This window comes from Hyla sarda, unplaced genomic scaffold (genome assembly GCF_029499605.1).
Source record: "Hyla sarda isolate aHylSar1 unplaced genomic scaffold, aHylSar1.hap1 scaffold_1493, whole genome shotgun sequence".
In the NCBI taxonomy this organism is placed as follows: domain Eukaryota; kingdom Metazoa; phylum Chordata; class Amphibia; order Anura; family Hylidae; genus Hyla; species Hyla sarda.
In genome coordinates, this window is record NW_026608127.1 from 80,311 (window position 1) to 87,039 (window position 6,729).

The 6,729-nt window shown below is 46.0% G+C and overlaps 3 non-coding genes across 3 annotated transcripts; all 3 read left to right on the plus strand.

Moving 5' to 3' along the window:
* Positions 1 to 240: 240 nt before the first annotated feature.
* On the plus strand, positions 241 to 431 carry LOC130308747 (U2 spliceosomal RNA). The gene has a single exon (XR_008857685.1). It is a non-coding gene; the product is annotated as a U2 spliceosomal RNA (small nuclear RNA).
* Positions 432 to 2,522: 2,091 nt separating this feature from the next.
* Positions 2,523 to 2,713, plus strand: LOC130308749 (U2 spliceosomal RNA). The gene has a single exon (XR_008857687.1). It is a non-coding gene; the product is annotated as a U2 spliceosomal RNA (small nuclear RNA).
* A 2,083-nt stretch (positions 2,714 to 4,796) lies between these two features.
* On the plus strand, positions 4,797 to 4,987 carry LOC130308750 (U2 spliceosomal RNA). The gene has a single exon (XR_008857688.1). It is a non-coding gene; the product is annotated as a U2 spliceosomal RNA (small nuclear RNA).
* Positions 4,988 to 6,729: the final 1,742 nt, after the last annotated feature.

A 6,729-nucleotide genomic window follows, 5' to 3' on the forward strand; every position in this document is an offset into this window, starting at 1 on the left:
GAAGGGTTCCTGGCAAATCCGGGTTATGGATTGCATTTAAAAAGGCCCCGTGGGAGTGCAATGGGCCCCTGTCTTGCTGCTTAGCAATAATGGTATGGGTTTAGGTTCTGCTGTGTGTACTGGTGGTTGACTGCCCCCCAGCCCAGAGTGTGCATGGAAAATTGTCTGGCAGCCTCCCTGACAGCAAGCAGTGATAGTGCCCATGAAGGGGACCTTGTTGGGCCCGCCCCTTTCACGGTTATCGCTTCTCGGCCTTTTGGCTAAGATCAAGTGTAGTATCTGTTCTTATCAGTTTAATATCTGATACGTCCCCTATCTGGGGACCATATATTAAATGGATTTTTGAGAACGGGGGCCGATTTCGAAGCTTGCTTCCGTCGCCCTATGCATTGACCCGATATGGCAGTATCTTCGGGTACAGTGCACCACCCCCTTACAGGGTTAAAAAGAAAGATTCCTACTTTCATTGCTACCTGCTTGCTGGCTAGCCAGCTAGCCAGCCCTGTGGGCCTTGCTGCTGCTGCAGCCAAAAAACAAAAGGTGGTGCTGCTGCTGCTTCTGCTGCTTCTGCTTCTGCTTGTGTCTGGCCCCTGTTGGAGCGTCCAGGCACAGGACTTCTGCTGCTGCTGACTAAATGGCCTCCTTAATTGGATCATTTGAGTAGCCAGCACACCTGTGCAGGTAGGGCATGACATGATAGGCAGCTGCCTTGATAGCGGGTGGGTGCTGAATGTTCCTAATTGACAAAATAAGATTAATGCTTATGAAGAAATATAAAATCTCATCCCTTCCCCAATATCGCGCCACACCCCTACCCCTTAATTCCCTGGTTGAACGTGATGGACATATGTCTTTTTTCGACCGTACTAACTATGTAACTATGTAACATAACATGGGGGGGGGGGGGGTCTCCTGGCTGTTCACACAGGTGTGTCATTGCTGTACATTGACCATGCATTGCTTCTGTGGTATTGCAAAGGCAAAGACAAATGCTTCCAGCCATCCATTGCACTAATGGATTGGTCATCAGCTGGCTGTCTATGTCCCGCATCAATATAGACCAAAGTACAGAGGGTTAGGCTATGCTATTGTGCACCTACCTGATGCATCAGAAGGTGCGAGGCCCTTGCTAAATTCTGTGCACAGACTTTGAGATCTATGCTTTAGACTGTATCTAAACCTGCTCCAACATGGACTGACATTCTGGCCTACTTTCAGCCGATGCGACTTGTCTGTCGCTGAACAGTCGCTTTTTATGTATTCAGCACCTATGTATAATGTTGTAAAAATGCTCTAGAAGCTAAAGTCGCAGAAATGTCACACATATTTGGCCTGCAACTTTCTGTGCGACAAATTCAGACAGGAAAAATCAGTATAAATCCTTAGAAAATTATCCCCCAGTGTCTCCATCTGCTGGCGGTATTGAATAAGCATTGCTGCACTGATGGGGTATGCATTAGACGAAAAAAAAGAAGAAAAAGAAGAATAATACGCCCAGAAAAGAGGCGAAAAGGAGAAAAACGTAAAAAAACGTGAAAAAAAAGTAAGAGGAAGAGAAGGGAAAAAAAGGTGGAAATGGGTTTAAAAGTGATTTCGGCGGAGAAATATATATATATATATATATATATATATATATATATATATATATATGCGCACACACACATATAGATATAAACGTATTCTCCGTTGAGATATTGCAGCCGCTGCTGTGTCCAGGCCCAGGAGCCTTAGCACTGTGCTGTGATGTCACTCAATACCACTGACATCACTAGGTGTAAACAACATCTCTCCTTTGCTGTGTATGTGACTATGGAGCTGTTTGGTGATGTCGTCTATTACGGCCTTCATAGAAGCAACAGGAGATTGTTGCATCCATCTTGAACCCTCAGAACTACAGTGCTATGATGTCACTCACTTCCACAGGCCTTGCAGAGTGTAAACAACAACAACCCAGCTTTGTTGTGTATGTAACCAAAGGGATTTGTGATGTCACCTAGAACCTTCACAGCAGCGACAGCTTTATGAGGAGCATCAGCACTGCTCTGCCTGAGCAGAACCATCACCGCCATAGGTTGTCAAATAACCCGGATTTAACCCACACAGGTAAGTCCAATGGGGTGCAGGCATGTCCTCTATGCTTACAGCTTCCCGTGGGTGTTGGTTTGATACCGTTTGGGGACAGCCAAGGAGGCATCTGCAGGCAACAAAGGTAGGTGTGTGCTTGTGTGTGTGTTTCCTATGCAGATCCTAAGCCCAGTGTCACATGCAAGTAGGAGGAGTAAGAAGGGTTCCTGGCAAATCCGGGTTATGGATTGCATTTAAAAAGGCCCCGTGGGAGTGCAATGGGCCCCTGTCTTGCTGCTTAGCAATAATGGTATGGGTTTAGGTTCTGCTGTGTGTACTGGTGGTTGACTGCCCCCCAGCCCAGAGTGTGCATGGAAAATTGTCTGGCAGCCTCCCTGACAGCAAGCAGTGATAGTGCCCATGAAGGGGACCTTGTTGGGCCCGCCCCTTTCACGGTTATCGCTTCTCGGCCTTTTGGCTAAGATCAAGTGTAGTATCTGTTCTTATCAGTTTAATATCTGATACGTCCCCTATCTGGGGACCATATATTAAATGGATTTTTGAGAACGGGGGCCGATTTCGAAGCTTGCTTCCGTCGCCCTATGCATTGACCCGATATGGCAGTATCTTCGGGTACAGTGCACCACCCCCTTACAGGGTTAAAAAGAAAGATTCCTACTTTCATTGCTACCTGCTTGCTGGCTAGCCAGCTAGCCAGCCCTGTGGGCCTTGCTGCTGCTGCAGCCAAAAAACAAAAGGTGGTGCTGCTGCTGCTTCTGCTGCTTCTGCTTCTGCTTGTGTCTGGCCCCTGTTGGAGCGTCCAGGCACAGGACTTCTGCTGCTGCTGACTAAATGGCCTCCTTAATTGGATCATTTGAGTAGCCAGCACACCTGTGCAGGTAGGGCATGACATGATAGGCAGCTGCCTTGATAGCGGGTGGGTGCTGAATGTTCCTAATTGACAAAATAAGATTAATGCTTATGAAGAAATATAAAATCTCATCCCTTCCCCAATATCGCGCCACACCCCTACCCCTTAATTCCCTGGTTGAACGTGATGGACATATGTCTTTTTTCGACCGTACTAACTATGTAACTATGTAACATAACATGGGGGGGGGGGGTCTCCTGGCTGTTCACACAGGTGTGTCATTGCTGTACATTGACCATGCATTGCTTCTGTGGTATTGCAAAGGCAAAGACAAATGCTTCCAGCCATCCATTGCACTAATGGATTGGTCATCAGCTGGCTGTCTATGTCCCGCATCAATATAGACCAAAGTACAGAGGGTTAGGCTATGCTATTGTGCACCTACCTGATGCATCAGAAGGTGCGAGGCCCTTGCTAAATTCTGTGCACAGACTTTGAGATCTATGCTTTAGACTGTATCTAAACCTGCTCCAACATGGACTGACATTCTGGCCTACTTTCAGCCGATGCGACTTGTCTGTCGCTGAACAGTCGCTTTTTATGTATTCAGCACCTATGTATAATGTTGTAAAAATGCTCTAGAAGCTAAAGTCGCAGAAATGTCACACATATTTGGCCTGCAACTTTCTGTGCGACAAATTCAGACAGGAAAAATCAGTATAAATCCTTAGAAAATTATCCCCCAGTGTCTCCATCTGCTGGCGGTATTGAATAAGCATTGCTGCACTGATGGGGTATGCATTAGACGAAAAAAAAGAAGAAAAAGAAGAATAATACGCCCAGAAAAGAGGCGAAAAGGAGAAAAACGTAAAAAAACGTGAAAAAAAAGTAAGAGGAAGAGAAGGGAAAAAAAGGTGGAAATGGGTTTAAAAGTGATTTCGGCGGAGAAATATATATATATATATATATATATATATATATATATATATGCGCACACACACATATAGATATAAACGTATTCTCCGTTGAGATATTGCAGCCGCTGCTGTGTCCAGGCCCAGGAGCCTTAGCACTGTGCTGTGATGTCACTCAATACCACTGACATCACTAGGTGTAAACAACATCTCTCCTTTGCTGTGTATGTGACTATGGAGCTGTTTGGTGATGTCGTCTATTACGGCCTTCATAGAAGCAACAGGAGATTGTTGCATCCATCTTGAACCCTCAGAACTACAGTGCTATGATGTCACTCACTTCCACAGGCCTTGCAGAGTGTAAACAACAACAACCCAGCTTTGTTGTGTATGTAACCAAAGGGATTTGTGATGTCACCTAGAACCTTCACAGCAGCGACAGCTTTATGAGGAGCATCAGCACTGCTCTGCCTGAGCAGAACCATCACCGCCATAGGTTGTCAAATAACCCGGATTTAACCCACACAGGTAAGTCCAATGGGGTGCAGGCATGTCCTCTATGCTTACAGCTTCCCGTGGGTGTTGGTTTGATACCGTTTGGGGACAGCCAAGGAGGCATCTGCAGGCAACAAAGGTAGGTGTGTGCTTGTGTGTGTGTTTCCTATGCAGATCCTAAGCCCAGTGTCACATGCAAGTAGGAGGAGTAAGAAGGGTTCCTGGCAAATCCGGGTTATGGATTGCATTTAAAAAGGCCCCGTGGGAGTGCAATGGGCCCCTGTCTTGCTGCTTAGCAATAATGGTATGGGTTTAGGTTCTGCTGTGTGTACTGGTGGTTGACTGCCCCCCAGCCCAGAGTGTGCATGGAAAATTGTCTGGCAGCCTCCCTGACAGCAAGCAGTGATAGTGCCCATGAAGGGGACCTTGTTGGGCCCGCCCCTTTCACGGTTATCGCTTCTCGGCCTTTTGGCTAAGATCAAGTGTAGTATCTGTTCTTATCAGTTTAATATCTGATACGTCCCCTATCTGGGGACCATATATTAAATGGATTTTTGAGAACGGGGGCCGATTTCGAAGCTTGCTTCCGTCGCCCTATGCATTGACCCGATATGGCAGTATCTTCGGGTACAGTGCACCACCCCCTTACAGGGTTAAAAAGAAAGATTCCTACTTTCATTGCTACCTGCTTGCTGGCTAGCCAGCTAGCCAGCCCTGTGGGCCTTGCTGCTGCTGCAGCCAAAAAACAAAAGGTGGTGCTGCTGCTGCTTCTGCTTGTGTCTGGCCCCTGTTGGAGCGTCCAGGCACAGGACTTCTGCTGCTGCTGACTAAATGGCCTCCTTAATTGGATCATTTGAGTAGCCAGCACACCTGTGCAGGTAGGGCATGACATGATAGGCAGCTGCCTTGATAGCGGGTGGGTGCTGAATGTTCCTAATTGACAAAATAAGATTAATGCTTATGAAGAAATATAAAATCTCATCCCTTCCCCAATATCGCGCCACACCCCTACCCCTTAATTCCCTGGTTGAACGTGATGGACATATGTCTTTTTTCGACCGTACTAACTATGTAACTATGTAACATAACATGGGGGGGGGGGGGTCTCCTGGCTGTTCACACAGGTGTGTCATTGCTGTACATTGACCATGCATTGCTTCTGTGGTATTGCAAAGGCAAAGACAAATGCTTCCAGCCATCCATTGCACTAATGGATTGGTCATCAGCTGGCTGTCTATGTCCCGCATCAATATAGACCAAAGTACAGAGGGTTAGGCTATGCTATTGTGCACCTACCTGATGCATCAGAAGGTGCGAGGCCCTTGCTAAATTCTGTGCACAGACTTTGAGATCTATGCTTTAGACTGTATCTAAACCTGCTCCAACATGGACTGACATTCTGGCCTACTTTCAGCCGATGCGACTTGTCTGTCGCTGAACAGTCGCTTTTTATGTATTCAGCACCTATGTATAATGTTGTAAAAATGCTCTAGAAGCTAAAGTCGCAGAAATGTCACACATATTTGGCCTGCAACTTTCTGTGCGACAAATTCAGACAGGAAAAATCAGTATAAATCCTTAGAAAATTATCCCCCAGTGTCTCCATCTGCTGGCGGTATTGAATAAGCATTGCTGCACTGATGGGGTATGCATTAGACGAAAAAAAAGAAGAAAAAGAAGAATAATACGCCCAGAAAAGAGGCGAAAAGGAGAAAAACGTAAAAAAACGTGAAAAAAAAGTAAGAGGAAGAGAAGGGAAAAAAAGGTGGAAATGGGTTTAAAAGTGATTTCGGCGGAGAAATATATATATATATATATATATATATATATATATATATATATATATGCGCACACACACATATAGATATAAACGTATTCTCCGTTGAGATATTGCAGCCGCTGCTGTGTCCAGGCCCAGGAGCCTTAGCACTGTGCTGTGATGTCACTCAATACCACTGACATCACTAGGTGTAAACAACATCTCTCCTTTGCTGTGTATGTGACTATGGAGCTGTTTGGTGATGTCGTCTATTACGGCCTTCATAGAAGCAACAGGAGATTGTTGCATCCATCTTGAACCCTCAGAACTACAGTGCTATGATGTCACTCACTTCCACAGGCCTTGCAGAGTGTAAACAACAACAACCCAGCTTTGTTGTGTATGTAACCAAAGGGATTTGTGATGTCACCTAGAACCTTCACAGCAGCGACAGCTTTATGAGGAGCATCAGCACTGCTCTGCCTGAGCAGAACCATCACCGCCATAGGTTGTCAAATAACCCGGATTTGCCAGGAACCCTTGCTTAGCTCCTCCTAGCTTGCATGTGACACTGTGGGCTTAGGATCTGCATAGAAACGACAGCCACAGAGCACACACCTACCTTT